The 15,930-nt window shown below is 40.0% G+C and overlaps 3 non-coding genes across 3 annotated transcripts; all 3 read right to left on the bottom strand.

Moving 5' to 3' along the window:
- Positions 1-1,867: 1,867 nt before the first annotated feature.
- Positions 1,868-1,939, bottom strand: TRNAA-GGC (transfer RNA alanine (anticodon GGC)). Its single transcript has one exon. It is a non-coding gene; the product is annotated as a tRNA-Ala (tRNA).
- A 7,707-nt stretch (positions 1,940-9,646) lies between these two features.
- Positions 9,647-9,719, bottom strand: TRNAK-CUU (transfer RNA lysine (anticodon CUU)). Its single transcript has one exon. It is a non-coding gene; the product is annotated as a tRNA-Lys (tRNA).
- Positions 9,720-15,373: 5,654 nt separating this feature from the next.
- TRNAA-GGC (transfer RNA alanine (anticodon GGC)) lies at positions 15,374-15,445 on the bottom strand. Its single transcript has one exon. It is a non-coding gene; the product is annotated as a tRNA-Ala (tRNA).
- Positions 15,446-15,930: the final 485 nt, after the last annotated feature.

Raw genomic sequence — 15,930 nt, 5'->3', positions numbered from 1 at the left:
AGGTTATCATGTTGAAGGAGAGGTGAAAACTGAGGATTCAAATCGAAGAACAATAAGAAGCGTCATGATGAGATGGGAGAGGGAATTGGTCAATTGAAAAATATAGTTTAATCTAAAACATGAACGGGAAATCACTTCGACTGAAGAAAGTCAAATGGAAAACATAGAAAATGAAAGAGCAGACAGAAGAATTTTGGACATCTGGGATAACATTTAATGTGAGGAAACAAGATTTCACCAAATGTGTGTGTGTGTGTGTGTGTGTGTGTGTGTGTGTGTGTGTGTGTGTGTGTGTGTGTACGGATAAACTTTAATGCTGGCCAGGGTGCACTGGTGATGCCTTTGACCTAAAATGTAAGTTCAAGCCCATAGGTCGACCCTGCACCTAGCTTGAATCCTTTTGTGTTCACTATAATCTTCTTTACTACATCTCCTCTCCTTAATCCCTTTATCTTCACTATGCAAGGCTCATTATAATCTTCACTACAACCTCATCTTCATATGACCTTATCTTGACTAAGCTGGTTTCAAGGAAGGCTTTAGATTTTACCCGCTCACACAAACAATTCTTTACATGAGGCCCCACGAGTGTAAAACTCCCTCCTAATACAGTGCAAATAGATCATTACCCACACCTACACACACCACCACCACTAACAATACACAGAGAAATAGCCTTTTCGGTCGGCTTTGGATCCGCCCTTGAACGTAGCTTGGAGGATTTGGGGGATCAGGTCAATAAGGTTAAGTTCACTACATCATATTCACAAACTACAACATCATCTTCACTACAAGCGTGTTTTCAATAAATTATATCTTCACTATACCCTCTTCTTCACTACACCGTTATTTCTACCATACCATCACCATTGTACTCCCTGATGTTAACTAAAAATAGTTCTTATCTTCACTACATAATTATTTTGAATAAACTTTAATCTTTAATAACCCTTATCTCTACTACATTCGTATCTTCACTACATTCTTTTCTTCACTACAACCTATCTTGACAATATCCTTATCATCACTATACTCTTCCTCACTACACTCTCATCTTAACATCACCCTTCTGTTTACCGAACTTGGTTCAAAGTCTGACTTGAACGTAGCTTTGGAAAGTTTGTGTTCCTCATTGTGTTACACCCTTATTATCATTGCAAAGGCAATTGTCACTACTTTAACTAAACCCTCATCGTCAGTACACTCTCATCATTATCATTACTCCATGGTGTTCAATACAGAATTTCAGCATATACATATATCTTCACTAAAGAATAATTTCAGCCTATATATTTATCTTCACTACAAAATAATTTTCAGCGCACCTTAATCTTCATTACTACTTGCTTCGGCGATATCCGTATCATCAGTGCAGCCTTATATTCGCTACATCTTTACAATATCTTTATCTTCCAGCCTCCCGTTCCCTCCCCTTTTAGTCGCCTTGTACGCCACGCAGTGAATACGTGGGAAGTATTCTTTCTTCCCTATCCCCAGGGATAACAGCATCTGGTGTTCCCAGACGGTCACCCATCCAAGTACTAACCCGACACAACGTTATATATATATATATATATATATATATATATATATATATATATATATATATATATATTATATATACATGACTGAAAGCAATGAATTTCCCTATCTTCCCTATCCCCAGGGATAACAGCATCTGGTGTTCCCAGACGGTCACCCATCCAAGTACTAACCGGACCCAACGTTATATATATATATATATATATATATATATAATATATATATATATATATATATATATATATATATACATATATATATATATATATATATATATATATATATATATACATGACTGAAAGCAATGAATTTCCCAAATAGAAAATGGAGGCGCCGGGGTTTGAACCCGGGTCCTCTCGCATGCCAAGCGAGTGCTCTACCACTGAGCTACGCCCCCAAGAACATTTTATGGGACTTAGTATTATATAAAGCACTGAGATTACCACGGCAAAATACTGTTTGACCGACCGTTGCCGATTAGCCGGCAAAATAAACACAGGGTATATCTCCATGTTGCTGTCGTGTTTTCCTCTCAAGTTTTCACGAAGAAATGTTTTACTTTTTTATTTTCGTTGCAATAGACTGGAACTAAGCAATAGACTGGCACTAAACAATAGACTGAAACTAAGCAATAGACTGGAACCAAACAATAGACTGAAACTAAGCAATAGACTTGAACTGAGCAACAGACTGGATCTAGACAATAGACTGGAACTAGGCAATAGACTGGAACTAAGTAATAGACTGGAACTAAGCAATAGACTGGAACTACGTAACAGACTGGAACTAAGCTGACCTGGTATGAGGTCAGAGCCCTCATTATCATCCCTGCTAACTACCGGAAGCAGATTAAGTCGTTCCACAACCGATGTCCGGCCCATGTTAACTCTGATGTGCCCAGCAGTTGGAGGAGGATCGCCAGAAGCTTCTGGAAGATTTCAAGGACGTCTTGGTGGACCTGACCCTTTCAGGTAAGGTCGAAAACCTCAATTCATTGTGAAGACCTTCACTATAACGTTGGACGAACATACTGAATGTTGCACACATGTGATGCGGACAAAATGAAAAAAGATAAAGACAAAAAATATTTCTGGTGTGGGTCTCGAACCCACGACCTTGAGTGTGTGAGACTCACGCTCTACCACTGAGCTAACCAGACAATAGAAAATACTTGAATTAATGAAAATCTTTGAAAGTCTTTGACGAAATTTACTTGTTTGGCTCCTTCTTTTGTTCCTCAGTATCGAAAGTAAACATACTGAAGGATATATATATATATATATATATATATATATATATATATATATATATATATATATATATATATATTATATATATATATATATATATATATATATATATTTTGCTTTGTCGTTGTCTCCCGCGTTAGCGAGGTAACGCAAGAAAACAGACGAAAGAATGGCCCAACCCACCCACATACACATGTATATACATACTCGTACACACACGCAAATATACATACCTATACATCTGAACACATTGATATATATATATATATATATATATATATATATATATATATATATATATATATATATATATATATATATATATATATATATATATATATATATATTATATAATAATGATGATTATTATTATTATTATCATTATTATTATTATTATTATTATTATTATATTATTATTATTATCATTATTATTATTATCATTATTACTATTATCATTATTATCATTTTATCATTATCATTGTCATTATTATTAATATTTCTGTTATTATCATTATTATTATTATTATTATTATTGTTATTATTATTATTATTATTATTATTATTATTATTATTATTATTATTATTATTATTATTACTACTGTTATTATTATTATTACTTTATTATTATCATTATTATCATTATTATTATTATTATTATTATTATCATCATTGTTATCATTATTATTATTATCATTATCATTATTATCATTATCATCATTATTAGCATCATCATTATTATTATGTATCATTATTATCATCATCATCATTATCATTATTATTATTAATATTATTATCATTAGTATCAATATTATCATTATTGTAATCATTATGATTATTATTATCATTAAGTATAATATATCTGCTACTGAAGGATACAATATGGTGGTTATCAAGTGGGAAGTTAGATATGGTATGGATTGTCACTTCACGTGTAGGTTAGTAGAAAATATATTATGTACCTAACGTGTGTTGTTGGGCATTATAATCGTCCGATAATGATAATGATTAAATCTTATTTCCTGATCTTATCAGTTTTAAAACCAGATATATGAAATATCTTTCGTTGACCATATTTTTGTGTATAGTTCAGTATGTACATGTGTGGTCTTAAGATTTAGGTGACTAAGTATTGGAATTCACTGGCAGGTGTGGTACACATTATCACCGAGCCTGAGTCTCAAAGATCAAGGTCATGGGTTCGAATCTCCAACATTCAGTGTGTTCATCCAACGTTATAGTGAAGATCTTGACGATGAATTAGGATTTTGACATTATCTGAAAGAGTTCGGTCAAAGATCAGTAATTTTAAGAGTTTAGTGAGATATTATTGAAGTGGAGAGTGTAGTGGCTGAGGCCAAGGACCAGTGGTGTCCAGAGAGTAGTGAAGATAATGACCATTGTCTTGCCCCATTAGGTCAGGTCAAATGGCACTTAGCGAGGTAGCGAGTTAGAGTCAAGAACAGAGGAAGTATTTTGGGAGCAAGTGAGTGAGTGTGTCAGCAGTTATGATGTAAGAGACCAGGTATTAGTGATGGTGATTTAAATGCGAAGGTAAGTAATGTGGCAGTGGGGAGTATAACTGAGGTGCATGGAAATGGTGAACAACTTGTGTTGTGTGTGTGTAAAGGACTGGTGATTGGGAATACCTGGTTTGTAAAATGTGATATACACAAATATACGCATGTGAGTAGGAGAGATGGTCAGCGGGCATGACTGGATTACATGTTAATTGAAAGGCGTGTAAAAGAAAGACTTTTGGGTGTAAATGTGCTGAAAGGGCTGTTGGAGGCGACAGTGGAGACGACAGAGAAGATCTGAAGAGGTTTTCGAAAGAGGAAACAATGTCGGGGAGAAGAGGTGGCGAGAGGAAGTGAACTTGGAAAAGAGACTTGTGTGAAGAAATACCAAGAGAGATTGAGTGCCACATACACTCTTACTGTGTAAATATCCCTTTCTATGAGATGACGTAAAGATGTTGATGAACAGAGGAGTTGGGATATGACATGAAAAAGTTGGAGAATAAATGAAGGAAAGATTGAGATATACAGATGTCTGGCGGACCGCCATGATGGCTGTCAATCTAGCCAGCTGGGTTATTATTTATAAGTTGTGTTTAGTTGTAGGTCCAAGTTTGTTGTCAGGATATAATGTTGACTGCCAGTGAGTAGCTGGCTGGCGCGGGTGCCACAAGGCTGGGTCAAGTGTAGTGTAAGTGTGGTCTAGGGATGGTGTGTGTACCACTTGGGTCGCATCATGACCTGCCGGTTATAACATCTTGACCAAGATCTTCTCCACCTGCTCCTGCTACACTTGCAACTCTCCTTTTCTAAGACCGTTTTTATGCTTCATGTAACTTTGTCTTTTTTGAATCATTCTAAAGCTATAGTTACAAAATTATTTTTACTATGTAGTTTTTGTGAAGATATACTCTGAAAGCACATCGCTCTCGTCTTCCAGGCATTGCCCATCTGATACAATAATTGGTGGCAGGTGACAGTTGATATAGAGTGATTAAGGCCAACGTGACCACGTGGGGTTGTGACTGGTTGAGGCTAGCGTGACCAAGTGGGGTTGTGACTAGTTGAGGCTAGCGTGACCACGTAGGGCTTGTGACTGGTTGTGGGCAGCATGACCACGTGGGGCTTGTGACTGGTTGAGTCTAGCGTGACCACGTAGGGTTGTGAATGGTTGAGGCCTGCGTGATCACTGGGGCTTGTGACTGGTTGTGGGCAGCATGACCACGTGGGGCTTGTGACTGGTTGTGGGCAGCATGACCACGTGGGGCTTGTGACTGCTCATGACGCGTGGGGCTTGTGACTGGTTGAGGGCAGCATGACCACGTGGGGCTTGTGACTGGTTGAGGGCAGCATGACCACTGGGGCTTGTGACTGGTTGAGAGCAGCGTGACCACGTGGGGCTTGTGACTGGTTGAGGCCAACGTGACCACGTGATGCTTGTGACTGGATGTGGGCAGCATGACCACGTGGGGCTTGTGACTGGTTGAGGGCAGCGTGACCACGTGGGGCTTGTGACTGGTTGAGGCCAGCGTGACCACGTGGGGTTGTGACTGGTTGAGGCCAACGTGACCACGTGGTGTTTGTGACTGGTTGAGGGCAGCGTGACCACGTGGGGTTGTGACTGGTTGAGGCCAACGTGACCACGTGGTGCTTGTGACTGGTTGAGGGCAGCGTGACTACGTGGGGTTGTGACTGGTTGAGGCCAGCGTGACCACGTGGGGTTGTGACTGGTTGAGGCCAGCGTGACCACGTGGGGTTGTGACTGGTTGAGGCCAGCGTGACCACGTGGGGTTGTGACTGGGGTGTTGATGTGTTGTGGTCGGCGTCCACAAGGTCGTTATCTTAGTATTTCAGGAACGGAGGAAGATCCACAGTGGACGTTTTACAAACACAATGTTGAATCATCACAACTTTTACCGAATCTGATTGAAATCAATGAATGAAATATTTCAAATATTAAGAAAAATAAGACAAAAGAAAAGTGATGTTTATTAATTCTTTAATTTTTCTTACTTTCATGTGAAATAATTGCCAGATACCCCGTGCAGTGCTAACCCAGCGACCATACTTGACGGTTTTATTGTAGTACGATCCATTTTGGGGATGCCAGAGCCCAGGAAACTTCTCATATTCATCAAGTTAGGTTATCATTTCTCTCTGTCCCACTCCGTGATCAAGATAAAACACATCGGATAACCAGAACAGCGCGAACACCCGTCCTGACTGACCACCAACGACCTACTGAAACCTTTTGAGCACCAAAGTTGCTGACCCAAATTTTATATGGCGCTAGAGTCTCTACCGAAAAGCGCTAAAAAAGCGTTAAACTTGCTAAAATGACAGCGAAAAAAATGCTCTTCGAATTATTTCTGCTCTTTGACGTGCCAAATGATTAATGACAGGAACGACTGACTGCTTTAACACTAAAATACTCACCATTATCCCAGATCTGCTAATTACCAATCGCAGTCTCTTCGTCCTCGGTGTCCTGGGGTTGTTGTGGTCTATGTGAGGGTCCAGGTTGTGGTTGTGATAACTCGTATCTTTTCAATAACCCAAAGTTTTTCAGTACTTCCTCTAGCAGTTCATAATCATAACAACAGTTTCCATTTCATCTTAGTCCATACTTGATAGTTAGTATTGCATTTAAGCTTTTGATACTCAGTCTATTTCGAAGCTTTGACTTCACAATGTTGATATAACTAAAGATTCGCTCAACATCAGCGTTGGAGTGAGAAATACCAGCATATTCAAAGCCAACTCAGAGAGGTTACCGATTTCCTCCTGTTGCATCCTTGTACGAGGCTGTTTCAGTGCAGAGTGCTAGGGCGCCAGTGTTCTGCTTCCACAATACATGATGAAGCTTCCTCAACTGGAACTCAATGCGTGTAAGAATTTCTTCGTTATCAGTAAACATCTTTGCTAATTCCAGTATTCCAGGCTTTATGGGTTGCAGACATTCACTTGTACTCAGTGATGACACTGACTGTAACACTTGAACATTATCTGGCAAACGTTGACGAAGCTGTCTCACCAACTCCACTACAAACTGTATGTATCTTCCTCGAATATCCTTTTCATCAGGAAGCTTACATTATGCCATCTCCTTTTCAAACTCGTTCCTCAAGGACGCACGTGGGTCTAAGTAGTTCTCTATTGAACCTCCTTCCTTTAATTTCTGCCTGGGATGAGAACCTTAGAACTTATGGAATCATTAAGTTGAATAAGGTCACTTAGCAGTTTGCTTGGATTCTGTACCTCACTTCAAATTTCACATCTACACACTGAACTTCTCCAAGAATATGCTTCAGGAATATCAGGAAGGCATAGTTTTTCTTGTCACAAAACATCTCATAGAGATTCTGATATGTGTAACACCTCTCATCATTTCTTGCCATTTCAATGTGAGTCATAAGTTCAACCCACTGCTGCAGTATTATGACAACTGCTGATTTTGACAGTCATCGAGTCTGGCTTAGCTGTATAGATTTCATTGGAGCTTGACCATCACTGGGAGAGTGGGAGAACCAATTATAGGTTTCTCTGATGATAAAATCCAGGTTCCTAGGGAGACACTCTGCTGCAGCATGAGACAACTAGCTGTAGAGAATGACACACACTTGATCAGGATCAGATGAGGAACTTCTAACTTGAGTGTATCATACACTCCACTGTTGACATCTGTCATCACAGAAGCATTGTCGGGGCTAATTGCAATAAGGTTTTGTAACTCCAACCCATTATTTTTCAAGGACTTCTTGATGGGATCACATATCCCATTAGCATTACAGTCAGTCAGCTCAACAAGGTCCAGGAAAGTCATTACAATCTTATTCTTACTTTCAGAATAGAACTGGACAGCGATACCCAATAGTTTCGTTACCGTAATGTCATTACTTTCATCAGTTAAGAAGCTAAACTTCTGATTGTCTGTATCACTTTTCAAGTCTGTTGAAATGCGGGGCAATCACATTGCACACAACTGCACTACACTTCCAATTTTTAAACTTGAAATTCTTGCATCCTTTACTGTCTGCAAATCCTGCTTTACATAGCTTACTGAGATGATGAACAACACTTAATGACAGCTGAGATGATGAACAACACGTAATGAACAGCTGAGATGATGAACAACACTTAATGACAGCTGAGATGATGAACAACACGTAATGAACAGCCGAGATGATGAACAACACTTAATGACAGCTGAGATGATGAACAACACGTAATGAACACCTGAGATGATGAACACGTAATGAACAGCTGAGATGATGAACAACACGTAATGTACTATGTTCTGCAGTGAACAGTGACACATTTCCTTCAGTCTCTCATACGTCATAACTAACTTTTTCAAACGGAATTGTAGTTTGTCTTTGAGTACTGAATGAGTCTTCAGCTGTCTTATGTTTAGCTGTGTTGTTGTGTCTTTCAGTGTCACTAAGTTTGGCAGGTGATGGACGATGGCAGTACTTGCAAATACATTTTGTGTCATCCCTTCTATTTCTCTTAACCACTTTTCATATTTAGGGTCTTTCAACCACTCTGCCTTAAATGTTGAGTATATTTCTTACTTATTGTTGTGTTCGTTAAATGTAATGGTCTGCACACACACACACACACACACACACACACACACACACACACACACATACACAACCAGTGTTACTGTCCTTCATGGCCCACGGATAGTTCTGTCGCCACCCAGAGTCCGACTGAACCTGAACTGAACGGGGCACTTGAGGAGGAGGAGCCCGTAGAATACACCCAAACTGAACCTGTTCGTTTCGATGAAAATGAAATACGTGCAATATTTGTATTGCTTTCCTTGTTATCTTAATAGGTTTAGAATAAACTTACTAACTAACATTAACATATTTTGATTGATGTTTGAATTTCTTGATATATTGAAATGACACTAAATTTGGCGCTAAATACGAGATAAAACGCCCGAAAAGACGCTAAGGTGCTAAATACGAAATTTAGGTGCTAGATCTATCGCCAAAAGCGCTAAGTTGGTAACTCTGCTTAGCACGCACTACTTGCCGAGAAGCAACGGAAAAAGTTTGGCGCGCTCGGCTCGGTTAAGCAGTACGCGCTGGCCCTGCTGAATGGCAAAGCTATTTTCTTAGCTGGTGGAAGGTAATTAGGTCTGTGTTACCTGTTGTGCATATGTAATCTTTGGTAATCTCTCTCTTTACGTCTCTCTGTCTGTCTTTCTCTCTTCGCTTAAACTGTTTAAACAGTTCATGGAGCCATGGCAGATTGGTTGATCTAGACGAGCGGTGGATGGTATGTTCAGAAGCTGTTTCATGTTACATCATAGAGAACAGTTACCGCCCAACGTGGGGCTCGAACCCACGATCCCGAGATTAAGAGTCTCGTGCTCTACCGACTGAGCCAGCCGGGCTTATATACAACCTTGTTCGTGTGTATGTGTGTGTCTAAACGAGGTTAATAACCACCATCATTAACCCCTAACAACGCTATATTATCAGCGATAACGTTCAATAACTCACCTGAGGTCACATGATAGATACATAAGGGGATCCGACCATGACCTTATCAACGTCCTGAGACCCCGGCTGATGTGTCATGAGGCATAACATCCTCTCTGTCTGATGTTGTGAGAGTAAGACACTAATGGTTAGGAGGCAGCCAGTGTGTCTGGAGACACTCTCCTCTCTGTCTGATGTTGTGAGAGTAAGACACTAATGGTTAGGAGGCAGCAAGTGTGTCTGGAGACACTCTCCTCTCAGTCTGATGTTGTGAGAGTAAGACACTAATGGTTAGGAGGCAGCAAGTTTGTCTGGAGACACTCTCCTCTCTGTCTGATGTTGTGAGAGTAAGACACTAATGGTTAGGAGGCAGCCAGTGTGTCTGGAGACACTCTCCTCTCTGTCTGATGTTGTGAGAGTAAGACACTAATGGTTAGGAGGCAGCAAGTGTGTCTGGAGACACTCTCCTCTCTGTCTGATGTTGTGAAAGTAAGACACTAATGGTTAGGAGGCAGCAAGTGTGTCTGGAGACACTTTCCTCTCTGTCTGATGTTGTGAGAGTAAGACACTAATGGTTAGGAGGCAGCAAGTTTGTCTGGAGAAGGGTAGTAGGTGGTGGGGCTAAACCTGGTGTGTTGATCAAGTAACATATTCAAGATAATGGTTGGTGAATTGACTGGTTAGTGATGGTTTAAGCCCATCAACTACCAGGGTCAATAAACACGTGAACTGCAAGTTACAACTACCATGTCAATAGTCTTTAACTCCTCCAGGTGTTAATGATAATTCTAATTCCACATACACTTTATATAACTGGCCCTAGACCCTTACATGTGTACATCATTGACTATATCATAGAACTGGTCTCCCTCGTACCATAATGATTTATGACCAGTAGGTTTCCCTCGTACCATAATGATTTAAGACCAGTAGGTTTCCCTCGGACCATAATGATTTAAGACCAGTAGGTCTCCCTCGTACCATAATGATTCAAGACCAGTAGGTTTCCCTCGTACCATAATGATTTAAGACCAGTAGGTTTCCCTCGTACCATAATGATTTAAGACCAGTAGGTCTCCCTCGTACCATAATGATTTAAGACCAGTAGGTTTCCCTCGTACCATAATGATTTAAGACCAGTAGGTTTCCCTCGTACCATAATGATTCAACTGGCCAGAAGATTAACTGGCAGGCCGGGCATGCCAGGGTTGGAATTGAAGTCTACCTGGAGTTACGTGACTCCAGGTAGACTCCAGAGAGAGAGAGAGAGAGAGAGAGAGAGAGAGAGAGAGAGAGAGAGAGAGAGAGAGAGAGAGAGAGAGAGAGAGAGAGAGAGAGAGAGAGAGGAAAAAGGAAGGTCATAAATTCACAGCACACAGGAAAGCTGCTCAGTCGTGGTTATCTCACATGTTTTCACTAACATCGAGAGTTAAATAGTACAAATGCCATTTCAAAATGCTTGGGACACTTCAATTTGTTCTTGTATGAAAACATACAAGTGAACCAAGTCAGTCTTTTATAAGGTAAAACTACTAATGATATTAGAATAACATGCAAATTTATGATGGACGACTGAAAATGGGCCTTGATGGCTAGGCTAAGATCATTTATCGTTGTCCATAATGGTTAGGCTAATTTAGCGTTGTCCATGATGGTTAGGCTAAGATCACTTATCGTTGTCCATAATGGTTAGGCTAAATCATTTATCGCTGTCCATGATAGCTAGTCTAAGATCATTTATCGTTGTCCATGATACAGTCTGGGTCCAGCCCGAGCTGTAGGGGATAGAAGACCTCCAAGATAACACTAGCCAGACTCTAAGAACATTTAAGATCATAAGAACATTATCCAGTTGTCTTTAACTTATCAAGAAATACGTTTGTATGCAACTCTTAGCTGATAAGAGATGTTTGATCTCTTATCACCCAGAACTCACCACGAGGAGGTGGTTGCATGTCGAGTTCCATAATTTTTTCCCCTTTTAAATAAATATTTTAATTTCCTCTAAAATAAAGGTCTATCCCGTTTTAAGCTATGTAAAAATAATAATTTCCTCTAAAACAAAGTTCTTTGCCATTATATTAAAAGTAAAATTTCCTCTAAAACAAAGTTCTTATTGTGAGGTAGATAGTTGAGGAAGGGCACCTCATTTCCTGCCCTTCCTCTGGTTCCGTTGGCCCCCTCCTCTGGTACGCCTCCGGCGGACTGACCTCATCACCTTCTTCAGCTCACCAATAATAAGTGGCAGAGCTGGTCTCTCTGAGGGGTGGCTGTGGGTCGCTGTTTGGTAAAGATCCTGGAGGCTTTCCCGCACACCCTGGTTCCTGACCAGGATGGACACGTGCCTCATTAGATGCCCAAAAGAGAAGACGTCACTGGCTGGGGAGACCGGCTTGCGCTCCCTGACCTCAGGGGCCAACCACAGGTCAGGAACATTGTACTCAACGCAGCTTCCCTTCTTAACGCTCAAGCCAAAGTCGATGATGTGAAACTCTGGCTTGTCACCCATCGTCACGGTCACATTCTCGACCTTGACGTCATTATGGACAATGTTTTTCTTATGGATTTCCATCAGCCGACGAGCGACCATGATGGCGGACTCGACCAGTTCCTCGTCCGACCGACATGTTCTCATGTACTTATCATAAGGCTGGCCAGTGTGGCTTAAGATGATCAGTGGGGGGTTGCGGCACACTGCTCGAAGGAGAGGGGCTCCTCCTGCCCCAGCCAGTCTCCTGTGAATGTCGGCTTCATCCATAAGACTTTTCGAACTCACTCCGTCCAGAAGGGTTTTGATGACGCAACACGATCCACGGAACAACACCGTTTCAATCTTGGCGTTGCCTCCCCGACCCACCTCTCTCATGACCACCAGGTCATTTACATCCTTCTGGGTCAACTTTACAACTGGAACACTCATTTTGATTCCGGCCTGAGGTGCACTTACCAAATTTTCTTCTTGCCGGAGACTGTGAGAGGAGATGTTGTCGGTACGGAGTCCCATCCTCAAATGATTACACTTCTCTCGCCGCCGGCCTTATATACCCCTGGGTTATGTGACGTCACATAACCAGATCTATCCAGATTAAATCCCATACAAATCCGGATATGTAGACGGATTTATTTAGTTTTGCTGCGATAATTATTTGATGAAATCTAAAGGTGTCGAAGAAACAGTCAAGATGGCCAATGGTGTTGAGAGTGTAGTGAAGATGGCTAGAGATGTTGAAGGATCTAGATAGTTTCGAAATACCAATACTTTTTGAATCAATAAATCATTATGAATACTAATAAGACAAAAAACACTTTGACGAAAATTTAGCCATTTTCAAGCATCGAAATAAAAGGATATGAGGTAAATGGCTTTTGGGAAATCATTGTTGAATAGTATACAGTTACTTTCTGAGAACACACACACACACACACACACACACACACACACACACACACAAACAAACAAACAAACCTAGAGAACATAGCATGAAATTAGGGCAATATTGTTCAAATATATTCAGAGAAGTAATTTTAAAGTTTATATAAGAGTGGTTGATGAATGGAATAAGAAGAATGAGGTCATGGTTAAGGCAGACACCATACATAAATCTTACAAGTTGTATAATAGTACGGAATGTTCTAGAGATTTGGCCTGGCGAGTGTAGAACTCTCTCCTCACAGAGTAAAAATAGGTAATGACACACTCACAGATTCAGAGGTTATCATGTTGAAGGAGAGGTGAAAACTGAGGATTCAAATCAAAGAACAATAAGAAGCGTCATGATGAGATGGGAGAGGGAATTGGTCAATTGAAAAATATAGTTTAATCTAAAACATGAACGGGAAATCACTTCGACTGAAGAAAGTCAAATGGAAAACATAGAAAATGAAAGAGCAGACAGAAGAATTTTGGACATCTGGGATAACATTTAATGTGAGGAAACAAGATTTCACCAAATGTGTGTGTGTGTGTGTGTGTGTGTGTGTGTGTGTGTGTGTGTGTGTGTGTGTGTACGGATAAACTTTAATGCTGGCCAGGGTGTACTGGTGATGCCTTTGACCTAAAATGTAAGTTCAAGCCCATAGGTCGACCCTGCACCTAGCTTGAATCCTTTTGTGTTCACTATAATCTTCTTTACTACATCTCCTCTCCTTAATCCCTTTATCTTCACTATGCAAGGCTCATTATAATCTTCACTACAACCTCATCTTCATATGACCTTATCTTGACTAAGCTGGTTTCAAGGAAGGCTTTAGATTTTACCCGCTCACACAAACAACGTCTTTACATGAGGCCCCACGAGTGTAAAACTCCCTCCTAATACAGTGCAAATAGATCATTACCCACACCTACACACACCACCACCACTAACAATACACAGAGAAATAGCCTTTTCGGTCGGCTTTGGATCCGCCCTTGAACGTAGCTTGGAGGATTTGGGGGATCAGGTCAATAAGGTTAAGTTCACTACATCATATTCACAAACTACAACATCATCTTCACTACAAGCGTGTTTTCAATAAATTATATCTTCACTATACCCTCTTCTTCACTACACCGTTATTTCTACCATACCATCACCATTGTACTCCCTGATGTTAACTAAAAATAGTTCTTATCTTCACTACATAATTATTTTGAATAAACTTTAATCTTTAATAACCCTTATCTCTACTACATTCGTATCTTCACTACATTCTTTTCTTCACTACAACCTATCTTGACAATATCCTTATCATCACTATACTCTTCCTCACTACACTCTCATCTTAACATCACCCTTCTGTTTACCGAACTTGGTTCAAAGTCTGACTTGAACGTAGCTTTGGAAAGTTTGTGTTCCTCATTGTGTTACCCCCTTATTATCATTGCAAAGGCAATTGTCACTACTTTAACTAAACCCTCATCGTCAGTACACTCTCATCATTATCATTACTCCATGGTGTTCAATACAGAATTTCAGCATATACATATATCTTCACTAAAGAATAATTTCAGCCTATATATTTATCTTCACTACAAAATAATTTTCAGCGCACCTTAATCTTCATTACTACTTGCTTCGGCGATATCCGTATCATCAGTGCAGCCTTATATTCGCTACATCTTTACAATATCTTTATCTTCCAGCCTCCCGTTCCCTCCCCTTTTAGTCGCCTTGTACGCCACGCAGGGAATACGTGGGAAGTATTCTTTCTTCCCTATCCCCAGGGATAACAGCATCTGGTGTTCCCAGACGGTCACCCATCCAAGTACTAACCCGACCCAACGTTATATATATATATATATATATATATATATATATATATATATATATATATATATATATATATATATATATATATATATATATATACATGACTGAAAGCAATGAATTTCCCTATCTTCCCTATCCCCAGGGATAACAGCATCTGGTGTTCCCAGACGGTCACCCATCCAAGTACTAACCCGACCCAACGTTATATATATATATATATATATATATATATATACATATATATATATATATATATATATATATATATATATATATATACATGACTGAAAGCAATGAATTTCCCAAATAGAAAATGGAGGCGCCGGGGTTTGAACCCGGGTCCTCTCGCATGCCAAGCGAGTGCTCTACCACTGAGCTACGCCCCCAAGAACATTTTATGGGACTTAGTATTATATAAAGCACTGAGATTACCACGGCAAAATACTGTTTGACCGACCGTTGCCGATTAGCCGGCAAAATAAACACAGGGTATATCTCCATGTTGCTGTCGTGTTTTCCTCTCAAGTTTTCACGAAGAAATGTTTTACTTTTTTATTTTCGTTGCAATAGACTGGAACTAAGCAATAGACTGGCACTAAACAATAGACTGAAACTAAGCAATAGACTGGAACCAAACAATAGACTGAAACTAAGCAATAGACTTGAACTGAGCAACAGACTGGATCTAGACAATAGACTGGAACTAGGCAATAGACTGGAACTAAGTAATAGACTGGAACTAAGCAATAGACAGGAACTACGTAACAGACTGGAACTAAGCTGACCTGGTATGAGGTCAGAGCCCTCATTATCATCCCTGCTAACTACCGGAAGCAGATTAAGTCGTTCCACAACCGATGTCCGGCCCATG

Source organism: Panulirus ornatus, chromosome 58 (assembly GCF_036320965.1).
Source record: "Panulirus ornatus isolate Po-2019 chromosome 58, ASM3632096v1, whole genome shotgun sequence".
NCBI classification, from domain to species: domain Eukaryota; kingdom Metazoa; phylum Arthropoda; class Malacostraca; order Decapoda; family Palinuridae; genus Panulirus; species Panulirus ornatus.
Note: the sequence above shows the minus strand (reverse complement) of the source record. Positions and strands in the feature narration are given on the sequence as shown.